Raw genomic sequence first — 13,968 nt, forward strand, 5'->3', positions numbered from 1 at the left:
TGCAGCAGCGTCGTGTTTCCTGAACAATAATAGTAATAATAATACATCTCCCCCTGCTATAGATTGCCCAGGCAGTGGTGGTCAGACACACGATGACTTTCCGTGAAGTTGCTGCCCCCGCACTGGGGGTCCCCACGTTTCTCCATCCAGGTGGAATTTTTTTTATATAAATATTCTCTGATCTCTGGATTTTTTTTTCCTGTCTGTAGTAATTTGTGAGCAGAAAGTCCAGAAGAACAAGAAGAAGAAGCTGAGAAGAAGATTGAAGAGTCTTCTCCCCCCCCCCCCCCCCAGTACCCCCCCCCCTCTCTGCCCCCCCCCAGTACTCCCCCCTCTCCTCCCCCCGCGCGGAGACAACATCCTCCAGCGGGGATACATTGTTGCAAACTTGGGAAGCTCTTTAAACAGCTCTGGGGCCGGGGAGAGGCGAGAAAAGCCCCCCAGCACGCGGCCCCGGCGCCCCCCCGGCTGACCCCGCCCGTTGCTGAGCTCCAACTTACCCGTCCCGACTTTTTCCCGGCGGATTTGCAGGTCCCGGTGTCGCTCTCTCCCCCCCTCCGCCACTCTCATTCCAATATGGCCCAGCGGCCGCCTCTGCGCATGCGCCTCCCCGCCGCCGCCGCTGCTGCTGCTGCTCCTCGCGTTTTTAGGGCATACTTCTCGCCGCCCCCACCCACTTTGCAAGCTTTATTTTTTTGATACTCTTTTCCCCCCATCAGCCCCTCTGATCTCCCCCCAGCTACACATTATACACTTTTCCTGCTGGCCACAGACATGCCAGCATAAGGTGCCTGTCTGCAAGTCTCCAATCACAGGAAGTACCCTGAATATCACACTATAAAGGCAGATCCCCCCAGAAGGGAGCCCACCCTGACCTGGGGAAATACTCATAATGCAGAGAGGGCAGCTACACTGACCCCGAGGACTGCACAGTATAACATGGCAAAGTGGGGCAAACAGGAAAACATCCATTATTGTATGCATGGCTATTTATCTATAGTGCACTGACATCTGCTGCACTTTACAGAGTACAAACTGAAGTCACTGACTGTCCTCAGAGGAGCTCACAATCTAATCTCTACCATAGTCATAGTCTGATGTCCTACCATATTATTATTATGTATTTATATAGCACTGACATCTTCTGCAGCACATTACAGAGTACACAGTCATGTCACTGACTGTCCTCAGAGGAGCTCACAATCTAATCCTACCATAGTCATAGTCTAATGTCCTACCATATTATTATTATTATTATGTATTTATATAGCACTGACAGCTTCTGCAGCACTTTACAGAGTACATAGTCATGTCACTAACTGTCCTCAGAGGAGCTTACAATTTAATCCTGCCAGTCAGTGTAATGTCCTACCATATTATTATTATGTATTTATATAGCACTGACATCTTCTGCAGCACTTTACAGAGTACATAGTCATGTCACTAACTGTCCTCAGAGGAGCTTACAATTTAATCCTGCCAGTCAGTGTAATGTCCTACCATATTATTATTATGTATTTATATAGCACTGACATCTTCTGCAGCACTTTACAGAGTACATAGTCATGTCACTAACTGTCCTCAGAGGAGCTTACAATTTAATCCTGCCAGTCAGTGTAATGTCCTACCATATTATGTTGTATTTATACACGCAATGGCCACTGTATTAGGTACACCTTGCTAGTGCCAGGTTGGACCCCTTTTGCCTTCAGAATTTTCTTAAAGTGAACCTGAACAGAGTACATTTATTTAAAATAAACACATAATGTACTTGCAAATGAATATTAAATACTTACCTTGCCGTCAGTTCCTCTCAGAAAGCTCACCATATTATTCTAACAATGATTCCTTCTAGTTCTGACGAGATTTTGTCAGAACTGATATATATCAGTTGCTATCAGTTATATATCAGCTGCTGTCAGTTATAACTGAAAGGACAACTGATGTGCAAGGCAATGTCCTTGTTTCCCTTTGGCTGAAGTGGGTGATATTACAGTTTTACAGTGTGCTGACCAGGAAGCGGTTATGGGGTAATGGCCATTTTCAAAATGGAGGATGGAGAATTCCATTGATCACAGTGGACAGACAGGATGCAGGAGAGGAGAAAGAGATTGAGGAGTAGACTACGCAGCAGGTAAGTATGACTTGTGTATGTTTATTATGACTTTTATTTTCAGTTCAGGTTGCTTTCAGGGTACTTACACATTGTAACATGAAGTAATTGTATTGTAACGGTATGTTCACATCTACGCATCAGTCGTGCGGTTCGGCAAATCCCATCAGAAATCCGTGGAACATGCTGTGTGTTTACCGGACAACGTGTGTGATTACACACCTCTGTGTACTGCATGCCTAACCGTATGCGTCGAATTGCACTGGTAACATATAGTGGGACTTTTTGCAGTTTTCAGAATCCGCCAAGTAATGTGCATAGTACCTGAATCCTTCATGGCGTAGGTTCCGTTGGGTGCTATTTGCGCCATGGATAAGTACAAACATTTATCGGACAGAAATAAATAAAATGCATGCAGTGGCCAGTGGTCCAATACATGTGTGTTACCTATCTATTGGCCTGAGCAGCCAGTGATTTCATTTAGTAATATCCCAGGTCGGCCGAGTCCTCATCTGAAGAGCTTCAATGGCTTCCATATTGGATTCGTGGGCGGAGCTTCCACACAGATGTGGCTAATCGAGAATAGATCAACAGCGGTTTAATCACTAATACGCTTGTATGCTGAACTGTCCATATTGCTATTTTTCAGCCATTTAATAAGGTGAACTGCTCTCTACATAGGGGTCAGGATCTACACTGAGTGGCCCAAAATTTTGAGACGCCCTCTAATAACGACTTGGTCCACCTTTAATTCTGATCACAGACGATATTCTTCTTAGCATGGACAGTTGGACACAACAGAGATGCTGATACCGTTGCTGAGGGATGTTGGCCCATAATGGCAGCTCTAAATTCGGTCAGATTGGATGGTGGAGTTTCCAAGCTTTGAAGTGATCTTTTGACTTTGTCTCACTCATTTGCGCTGTTTGCGCCATATTCTGATCCTGCCATCTGCATGATAGAGTAGGAAACAAGATTCATCGGACCAGGCTACTTTTTCCCAGTCCTCAAGTGACCAATATCGCCATTCCTAGGCCAACAACAGACATTTTTTCCTATTTTTCTGTGATATCAAAGGCACTCTTGATGGTCTGCTGCTGCTAAAGCCCATCCTTTGCAAAGTCCGTCTTGTTGTGTGTTGGGATACGCTTTGTGATGCACCTGCATTAAATTCAGCTGTAATGTGTTGTTGCCCTTCTGTCTCTGTGGACTATGCAAACCTCTCTCGTAGAACAACCTTTTTTGACCAGAGTAGTCCTTATCGCTTGAAGTTTTTTTCCTCACCTGCTACTCTCTAAACACCCGAGATAGTGTTGGGCAAGAAAATCCTAAAAAAGTCCTAACAGAGTCCCCAAAAATCCTAAAAGTCACTTAAATCTTTCGTCTTACCCATATTTACATTACCTTCCATGATAACTACATTGTCCGAAGCTGAGCATTACTTATATAACTCTGCCTTGTTATGGGCCAAGGAGCGTTTCCTTCTTATCTTTTTTACAGTTTCCCAGCCATGTTTGGGTTCTCTTTGTATGAATAGTTGGATAATTGTGTTTTGTAACCTCTGAAGTATTTACATTGTGCTGCAAGGGAGCGCCCTGGTGGACTAGGGGTTTGCTATATAATTTTAATTGGTAGTAAGGGGCCTACAGTTTGCCAATAAATGCCCCCAAACCATTACACCACCAACAGCCTGAACTGCTGACACAAGGCGGGATGGATCCATGCTTTCATGTTGGTTACAATAAATTCTAACCTTACCATCTAAAAGTCGCAGGTGAAATCAAAACTCATTAGACCAGGCAATGTCTTTCCAATTTTGTATTGCCCAGTGTGAGCTCTGCCAATTGTAGCCTCAGTTTCCTGTTCTTAGCTGACAGGCGTAGCACTCAGTGTGGTCTTCTGCAGCTGTAGCCCATCTGCTTCCAGTTTCCACGTGTTGTGTGTTCAGAGATGGTATTCTGCATATCTTTGTGTTGAAAAGTGGTTATTAGAGCTTCTGTTGCTTTTTTGATTTTCTTGAACCAGTCTGCTCTGACATTAGCGAGGCATTTTCCACCACACATCTGCCGCTTACTGGAGATTTTCTCTTCATGACATTCTCTGCAAGCCCTAGAGATGGGTGGTCGTGAAAATCCCAGTAGATCAGCAGTTTGTGAAATACTCAGACCAGCTCTTCTGGTGCCAACACCCATGCCACGTTCAAAGTTAATTATATCCCCTTCCTCATTCTAATGCAGTCTTTGAACTTTGTCCTCACCACTTCTGGTTGCCACTATTGCTACTATGTGATTGGCTGATTAGCAATTTGCGTTAAAAAGGAACTCCGGTGAAAATAATGTAATAAAAAAGTGCTTAATTTTTACAATATTTATGTATGAATTATATTGTCAGTGTTTGCCCATTGAAAAATCTTTCCTTTCCCTGATTTACATTCTGACATTTATCACATGTGACATTTTTATTGCTGGCAGGTGATGTCAGTGTAAGGAGATGCTGCTTGCTTTCTTGGCAGTTGGAAACAGCTGTAAACAGCTGTTATTTCCCACAATGCAACGAGGTTCACAGACAGGAAACTGTCAGAACCATGGTCCTGACAGCACACTGTGAGAGGGGTTTCACCACAATATCAGCCATACAGACACCCCTGATGATCCGTTTGAGAAAAGGAAAAGATTTCTCATGGGAAAGGGGGTATCAGCTACTGATTAAGATTAAGTTCAATTCTGGTTTACGGTTTCTTTTTAAGCAATTAAGCGGGAGTACCTAAGAAAGTTGCCAGTGAGTGTATAACACTTACATCTTCTGCAGCAATTTCCAGAGTACATTGTTATGTCACTAATTGCCTGAGGAACTCACAATCTAATCCTTCTACCATAGTCATAGTTTAATGTCCAACCACGCAGTTTAAATATTCCTCTTGAAAATCAGTTGGTGAATTTTGATTGGCTGTTGTAGGATCCACCCACTTTCCTGAATATTAATCCCAGTCATCCCGTGACCAATTGTGCAAGGTTAACCCTTTCAGGACCGCCACATGTAGATCATACGCCGCACTTGTGGCTGCCCTTGCCTGATGCGGCGTAGGATTTACGCCACCTGCCGTATCGGCTCCTGACGTGATCGTGCGCACCCGAGAGGTGAGATTAAGCTGTCATATGACAGCTGACATCTCCTTTCAGTCAGGGGCGTAGCAATAGGGGTTGCAGCGGTTGTGAGCGCATCGGGGCCCTTGGGCCAGAGGGACCCCGAAGGGCCCTCCCTCAACTGCAGTATTAGCTCTCTATTGGTCCTGTGCTCATAATAATCACTTCCATAGATACTTTAAATATTAGTAATTATTAACAAACTGCTCCCTATTCCCTTCTTGTACCTCTGACACTGTAGTTGCCATTGGCAGATTTTGGTGCACCGTACCAATTGTTGTGTAGAGAGTACTTGGGGGGCCCCATTGTAAAACTTGCATCCGGAGCCCACAGCTCCTTAGCTACGCCACTGCTCTCAGTGATCAGGAGCCATCGCGAGTGGCTCCTGATCACGTGATCACTATGATCGCCGGTGGATCATAGTGATCACTGTTAGTGATGCAGCGGTAGGGGGGAAAGAAGAGGATCCACTCACCTTCCTGCCGTTCCCCCGGCGATCGGCGCTCTCCTCCACTCTGGCCGGCATCTCCGCTTGCTCTGGCATAAGTGTCGGATACCGGCTTGATGACGTCATCAAGCCGCGACCCGGAACTGAGTGGCAGTATGAGTGGGGATGCCGGCCAGAGCAGAGGAGTCCACAGCTGCTCATCGCTGGAGCCTGGGAGTTGAGTAAAGGCTGCTGGCTATGCGGGGGACACCTGGCTATACTGGGGACACCATACCTACCCAGCCATACTGGGGTTCCGGCTGCCTGACCCCCCTAAACGTGCCCCCCGCCATTGCAAAATCGCCTGGTGCTTAAAGGGGGTTAGGCAGCCGGTCCCCAAAGGGTTAAAGACACTGGCAATTAACAGTGTAAGAATGGCTGCAATTTACATTTTTCCATTTAAAATGAATGTCTGAAATGTTTTCCTGGATTTGTAACCTCGGTCACCAAGTGACCAACTGTGCCATGTGTGGGGACTCTGGCTAGATTACTGTGAGAATGGCAGCCTTTTACATTTTTTCCATTGACTTGAATGGGTGGAATCTGATTTGCTGTTTGTAGCTCCGCCCAGGTGTGCAGGGGGGGGGGGGGCGCGAGACCCCCAGAACATATCATCCCAGGTAGTAAGGGATCTGTATGCCAAGTTTCGCTGAAATCGGTCAAGGCATTTTTGAATAATCGCAGCACATAAATACACACACACACACACGCCCGATTTGATATTTATACGTACATACAGGGTGCATTTCTCTTTGTTTTCCTTGTCCTGTGCAAGAGTTCAGCTCCACTTTAAACTGCAAATGTAACTGCACAAGATGAGGCTGACTGTCATAGCGTCACTGGTGAGCTCAGTCTTCTTCTGGACCTGCACTATGAAAGAGATCTAATTTTTGGTGCATATGGTTAGTTTATATGACATGGAGTTCTACATCACAATAACAAGCACACTACAAGCAGTTATCGGGTGTACTTTAGGTTGAACAATGACAAATTTATTCAGTTAAAGTGTACCGGAGGTGACATGTGACATGATAAGTTAGACATGGGTATGTACAGTGCGCAGCATACAAATAATATGTCTGTGTTCCTTTTCTCCTTTTCCTGCCTGAAAGAGTTAACCATTCAGGGATGCAAGTCACAGTTTCTCTCCAAACCGACTATAGCACAACCCACCGATAAGGAATTATAGCTATAAAACTCTTGCCTTGCAGAGAACTGCTTCTGAGTGCTGGGGATAGTTAAAAAAAAGTCAGTAGTTCATAGATTATAGCTCTGGGACACAGAAAGACTATGTCATTGAGCAGAAACAATGAAACAAAAACAAAAAAATCTACTTTTTATGTTTTTAAAACATAAAATAAATTGTGGGATATCTAAAATAAAGTCATTTTTAGAAGTAGGAGGATAGGTACAGTTGTTTATCTCATCAGATTATTTCCTGGTTTTACTTGAAGAGCCTCTGAATCCAGTATAAATTCTTCATTTTAACTTGTATTGCTGTCAATGACCCTCAGCCCTGCTAAATCGCCGCTATTCCCTGGCAAAACGAGGGGTTTATACCCCCCAAATCCCCCTGCAAAATCCACCACTTTCTTGGTGGTGGATTTTGCTGCTCATGGAGGCAGAGCTTTCAGCTGCAGCTCTGCCTCCAGGTGCGTCAATCTGCCGGTGGATCTCCGCCTCTCCCCCACCCCTCTCTGTGAAGGAAGAGTGAGAGGGGCGGGGAGAGGCGGCGATTAGCGGGGATTGACGCGCTGAGAGGCAGAGCTACAGCCTTAAAGAAAACCTGAACTGAAAATTAAAAGTCAAAATAAGCATACACAAGTCATACTTACCTCCTGTGTAATCTACTGCTCAGTGTCTTTCTCCTCTCCCGCGTCCTGTTTGTTTACTGTGATCAAGGGAATTTTCCGTCCTCCATTTTGAAAATGGCCATTACCCATAACAGCTTTCTGGTCAGCACACAGTTAAAGGGGAACTGAAGAGAGAGGTATACGGAGGCTGTCATGTTTATTTCCTTTTAAGCAATACCAGTTGCCTGGCAGCCCTGCTGGTCTATTTCTCTGCAGTAGTATCTGAATAACACCAGAAACAAGCATGCAGCTAGTCTTGCAGATCTGACTTTGAAGTCTGAAACACCTGATCTGCTGCATGCTTGTTCAGGGGCTATGGCTAATAGTATTAGAGGCAGAGGATCAGCAGGGCTGCCAGGCAACTGGTATTGCTTAAAAGGAAATAAACATGACAGCCTCCATATACCTCTCTCTTCAGTTCCCCTTTAAACTGTCACATCGCCCACTTGAGCCATAGGGAAACATGGGCATTACCTGGTACATCCGTTTTCCTCTCAGCTATAACTGACAGCAACTGATATTTTACTGACAGCAACTGATATATTTCAGATCTGACAAAATATTGTCAGAACTGGAAGGGATTATTGTCAGAAGAAAATGGTGAGCTTCTGAGAGGAACTGATGGCAAGGTAACTATGTAATGTTCATTTGAAGTTACCTCATGTGTTTATTTTACATATTTTTACTCAGTACAGGTTCTCTTTAAGCTCTGCCTCTATGAGGAAGCGCTCCCCGGACACAGGAGAGGGGATTTGGGGGGTATAAACCCCTCGTTTTGCAGCGGAATAGTGGCGGTTAAGCAGGGCTGAGGGTCATTGACAGCAATACAAGTTAAAAAGAAGAATTTATACTGGCTTCAGAGTCTCTTTAAAAGGGAACCTAAACTGAGGAGGGATATGGATTTTCCCTTTTAGAATAATACCAGTTGCCTGACTCTCCTGCTGATCCTCTGCCTCTAATACTTTTAGCCACAGCCCCTGAACAAGCATGCAGATCAGGTGCTCTGACTGAAGTCAGACTGGATTAGCTGCATGCTTGTATCAGGTGTGATTCAGACACAGGAAACATCCCTATCCTTTTCAATTAAGGTTCCCTTTAAGTCCAAAAAAAGAACCATACCAACTGCCCAAATGATCTAAAGTGTCAAAACGCAATAAAATGATGGCGTGATATGCAAAACGTGGATGGGAGCTTTCCATCAGGTCTCGTGGTATTCACATTCCACATACATTGAAATCCTCTGATCAGTACTCTAATTATATGTACTGTATAATGGGACACATCTACTTGGATAAGAAATTTTAAAGCAAAATTGAAGCGAGCTGCAAAAAATGAGTGAGATACTCACCTATGTAGAGAGAAGTATCTGGATCCCACAGAGCCTTCCTGGTCATCTCTGTGTCCTCGTCCCTCCGCCGGGCCCCGGTGAAGTTCTTTGACCAGCTCGGTTAAATATGTCTTTGGCTCTCCCCAGGTAGCCTACGGAAGCACTCACGTCCCTGAGTCCTTCCAAACTCACCTTCCGCCGCCGATCCCCCGTAGCCTCTATCTCCTTCCTCTACCATTCCAGGCGTCCATCGGGTTGGTAACAGCGCCTCCCTGTGGTGACGTGACCGCATGTCATCACAGGGGGCGCTGTTACCAATGCGAGGAGAGGAAGGAGAAAGAGGCTGCGGCGGATCGCAGAAGGTGAGTTGTAACTACTATGCCCACTCTCCCCGCCGCTGCGGGGTACCTACCCATCTAACCTATACTGGGGGAACCTACCTATCTAACCTATACTGGGGGAACCTACCTATCTAACCTATACTGGGGGAACCTACCTATCTAACCTATACTGGGGGAACCTACCTATCTAACCTATACTGGGGGAACCTACCTATCTAACCTATACTGGAGACACCTACCTATCTAACCTATACTGGGGGAACCTACCTATCTAACCTATACTGGGGGAACCTACCTATCTAACCTATACTGGGGGAACCTACCTATCTAACCTATACTGCGGGCACCTACCTATCTTACCTATATGCGGGCTACCTACCTATCTAACCTATACTGGGGGAACCTACCTATCTAACCTATACTGGGGGAACCTACCTATCTAATCTATACTGCGGGCACCTACCTATCTTACCTATATGCGGGCTACCTACCTATCTAACCTATACTGGGGGAACCTACCTATCTAACCTATACTGGAGACACCTACCTATCTAACCTATACTGGGGGAACCTACCTATCTAACCTATACTGGGGGAACCTACCTATCTAACCTATACTGGAGACACCTACCTATCTAACCTATACTGGGGGAACCTACCTATCTAACCTATACTGCGGGCACCTACCTATCTTACCTATATGGGGGGAACCTACCTATCGAACCTATACTGGGGGAACCTACCTATCTAACCTATACTGGGGGAACCTACCTATCTAACCTATACTGCGGGCACCTACCTATCTTACCTATATGCGGGCTACCTACCTATCTAACCTATACTGCGGGCACCTACCTATCTTACCTATATGGGGGGAACCTACCTATCGAACCTATACTGGGGGAACCTACCTATCTAACCTATACTGGGGGAACCTACCCATCTAACCTATACTGTGGGCACCTACCTATCTTACCTATATGGGGGGAACCTACCTATCGAACCTATACTGGGGGAACCTACCTATCTAACCTATACTGGGGGAACCTACCTATCTAACCTATACTGCGGGCACCTACCTATCTTACCTATATGCGGGCTACCTACCTATCTAACCTATACTGGGGGAACCTACCTATCTAACCTATACTGGGGGAACCTACCTATCTAACCTATACTGGAGACACCTACCTATCTAACCTATACTGGGGGAACCTACCTATCTAACCTATACTGGGGGAACCTACCTATCTAACCTATACTGGAGACACCTACCTATCTAACCTATACTGGGGGAACCTACCTATCTAACCTATACTGCGGGCACCTACCTATCTTACCTATATGGGGGGAACCTACCTATCGAACCTATACTGGGGGAACCTACCTATCTTACCTATACTGGGGGAACCTACCTATCTAACCTATACTGGAGGAACCTACCTATCTAACCTATACTGCGGGCACCTACCTATCTTACCTATATGGGTGGAACCTACCTATCTCACCTATACTGGGGGAACCTACCTATCTAACCTATACTGGGGGAACCTACCTATCTAACCTATACGGGGGGAAGCTGCCTATCTAACCTATACTGTGGGCCCCTACCTATCTAACCTATACTGCTGGCACCTACCTATCTAACCTATACTGGGGGAACCTACCTATCTAACCTATACTTGGGGAACCTACCTATCTAACCTATACTGTGGGCACCTACCTATCTAACCTATACTGGAGGCACCTACCTATCCAACTTATACTGAGGGAATCTACCTATCTAACCTATACTGGAGACACCTACCTATCTAACCTATACTGGAGGCACCTACCTATCTAACCTATACTGGGGGAACCTACCTATCTAACCTATACTTGAGACACCTACCTATCTAACCTATACTGGGGGAACCTACCTATCTAACCTATACTTGAGGAACCTACCTATCTAACCTATACTGGAGGCACCTACCTATCTAACCTATACAGTACTGAGGGAACCTACCTATCTAATCTGTACTGAGTGCACCTACCTATCTAACCTATACTGCGGGCACCTACCTATCTAGCCTATACTGGGGGAACCTATCTAACCTATATGGGGGCACCTACCTATCTAGCCTATATTCGGGGCACCTACCTATCTAACCTATACTCATGGCACCTACCTATCTAACCTATACTGTGGGCACCTATCTATCTAACCTATACTGGAGGCACCTACCTATCTTGCCTATACTGGGGGAACCTACCTAACCTATATTGGGGCACCTACCTATCTAGCCTATATTCGGGGCACCTACCTATCTAACCTATACTGCGGGCACCTATCTATCTAACCTATACTGGGGGGCAGCTACCTATCTAACCTATGCTCGGGGAACCTACCTATCTAACCTATACTGGGGGAACCTACCTATCTGACCTATGCTCGGGGAACCTACCTATCTAACCTATACTGGGGGAACCTACCTATCTGACCTATGCTCGGGGAACCTACCTATCTAACCTATACTATGGGCAACTGTACTGGCTACCTATATTGGAGGCACCTACGCTTGCTGGTGTACGGGGCCCCATAATCTCCTATTGCCCGGGGGCCCCATGAGTTGTCAGTCCGCCCCGTCTCTGTGTAGGATATGTTGGCATCCACCAGTAATGTGTAGAGACCTCAGAATGAGATTGACCTTGTCGTGGAGCTCAGAATTCCTCCTCGTATCCTTAGATAATATGAACCAACAATGCGGGATTCAATGGAGGCATCTTCGCTATATTCATGTGAGTTTGAGCAGAGGTCTCCTTAAATGTTTCTCTTTGTTTGTTTGCAGAAGGGGTGTTGCTGCTAGCCCCAAAGATCCGTGGCACGTGCCCCGGATATATTCTGAGATGCCCTGGATGTGAGTCAGGCAAAAGGCAGCAGTACTCACCTCTGGCCACTTAGTCTCCCTAATGGAGAGGGGAACTTCATACAACATTTTGCTGGGCAGGCCTTCTTAGACTGCTGTTAAGTTCATGTAAATTTGGCTCCACCCATGGCCACACCCACATTCTGTTGCATGGCCACACCTATTTTTCGGGCTTGAGTGCCCGAAAGTGCCCTGGATGTCTCTAAGGATCCTAGCAGCTCCCCTGGTTTGCAGCGCAGAGGCTAGCGATTATCAGCTATTTAGACGATACAGCCGGAGAGGTCAGTGAGGAGTGAGGCATAGGATCTTTAATGGAACTAATAGCAAATTTTAAGCCATGTGTGATTGCACTAGTGAAAGTTATGTCCTCAGTAATTCTTCTGTTACTGTTTTGTTGCCATGGAAAAGCGCGTTTGCAGGCTGAAAAGCCGTCCGATTTCTCGCTGTAATTTTCTCGGTTCAGGCAATGGAAGAAAGCAGAGCGGACAATTCCTTCTCTTCCAGCTTCCTCCAGACGAAGTTACTGGAAAAAGCCTCGTTTCTCGGTATATAATAACCTATAAATACCACTTATTACGCCAGATACTACCATGGACACCCGCTAAGCTGCTGACCTCATGTGATGTACAGAATCAGGCAGAGGTGACATAGTACATGACCAGTTACATCGCCTGTTCTCTTGTGCCTGACCAATTCAGCTGAATGTAGACAGGGAGACAGAGGTTTAACCATTTGAGGACCGCGGCGTTAAACCCCAGGCCATTTTTCATAAATTGGCCACTGCAGCTTGAAGGGCTTGCTGCAGGGCCGCACAACTCAGCACACAAGTGATTCCCCTCCCCACGCTTTTCTCCCCACCAGCAGAGATTTCTGTTGGTGGGGTCTGATCGCTCCCCCAGTGTTTATTTATTTTTTTACAAATATTTTGTCTTTTTTTTATATGCATATTTTTTTTTAATAATTTTCCCTCCCTCCCCCAGTCAGCCTATCACTGCGATCAACTGTGATAGGCTTCAGCTTATCACCTCCGATCGCTTCTGTGTCCCCCAGGGGGACAGCCGTGTCACACGGCTGTCCCCAGTACAGCGTTGCCTTAGATCGCAGCGTTGTACAGGTATATTAGTCGGCGGTTTTGCCGTCTAACAGTCACCGAGCAGCGATCGCCGCTGGGAGACTGAAGGCGGAGATGCGCGTGCATCGGCACGTGCGCCCTCCTGCTAGCCCTATAGAAGGCCGTTTACGCCAATCTGCGTGGAGTGATCCCTGAGCTGCCGCCGTGTTCATGCCAATAGGCGTGAAGCATTGTTAAAGGACCACCGTTACGAAATTCTTAAAATTTAAAATACATGTAAACACATAAAAATAAGCAGCACGTTTCTTCCAGAGTAAAATGAGCCATAAATTACTTTTCTCCTATGTTGCTGTCACTTACAGTAGTTGGTAGAAATCTGACAGAAGCGACAGGTTTTGGGCTAGTCCATCTCTTCATAGGGGATTCTCAGCAAGGTCTTTATTCTTTATAAAGACACTCTCTGAAAAAGATTTATACAAAGATTCTGGCCCGCCTCCCTGCTCACCGCACACTTTTCTGTCCGTTGGATTGAGCAACTGCCAGTGCTTTCGAAAATAAAGAATACCCTTAGAACCCCCCATGAGGAGATGGGCTAGTCCAAAACATGTCAGTTCTGTCAGATTTCTACCTACTGTAAGTGACAGCAACATAGGAGAAAAGTAATTTATGGCTCATTTTACTCTGAAATAAATGTACTTCTTATTGTATGTGTTTACATGTAGA

The 13,968-nt window shown here is 45.8% G+C and overlaps 1 protein-coding gene across 1 annotated transcript in view; it reads right to left on the reverse strand.

The window, feature by feature from the left end:
* Positions 1–570, reverse strand: part of SFMBT1 (Scm like with four mbt domains 1) — a 101,060-nt gene extending 100,490 nt beyond the window's left edge. The window contains exon 1 of the mRNA XM_068255033.1: positions 501–570. The gene's annotated coding sequence lies outside the window, so the exon portion shown is untranslated. The remainder of the gene's footprint in view (positions 1–500) is intronic.
* Positions 571–13,968: the final 13,398 nt, after the last annotated feature.

Source organism: Hyperolius riggenbachi, chromosome 9 (assembly GCF_040937935.1).
Source record: "Hyperolius riggenbachi isolate aHypRig1 chromosome 9, aHypRig1.pri, whole genome shotgun sequence".
Taxonomy (NCBI): domain Eukaryota; kingdom Metazoa; phylum Chordata; class Amphibia; order Anura; family Hyperoliidae; genus Hyperolius; species Hyperolius riggenbachi.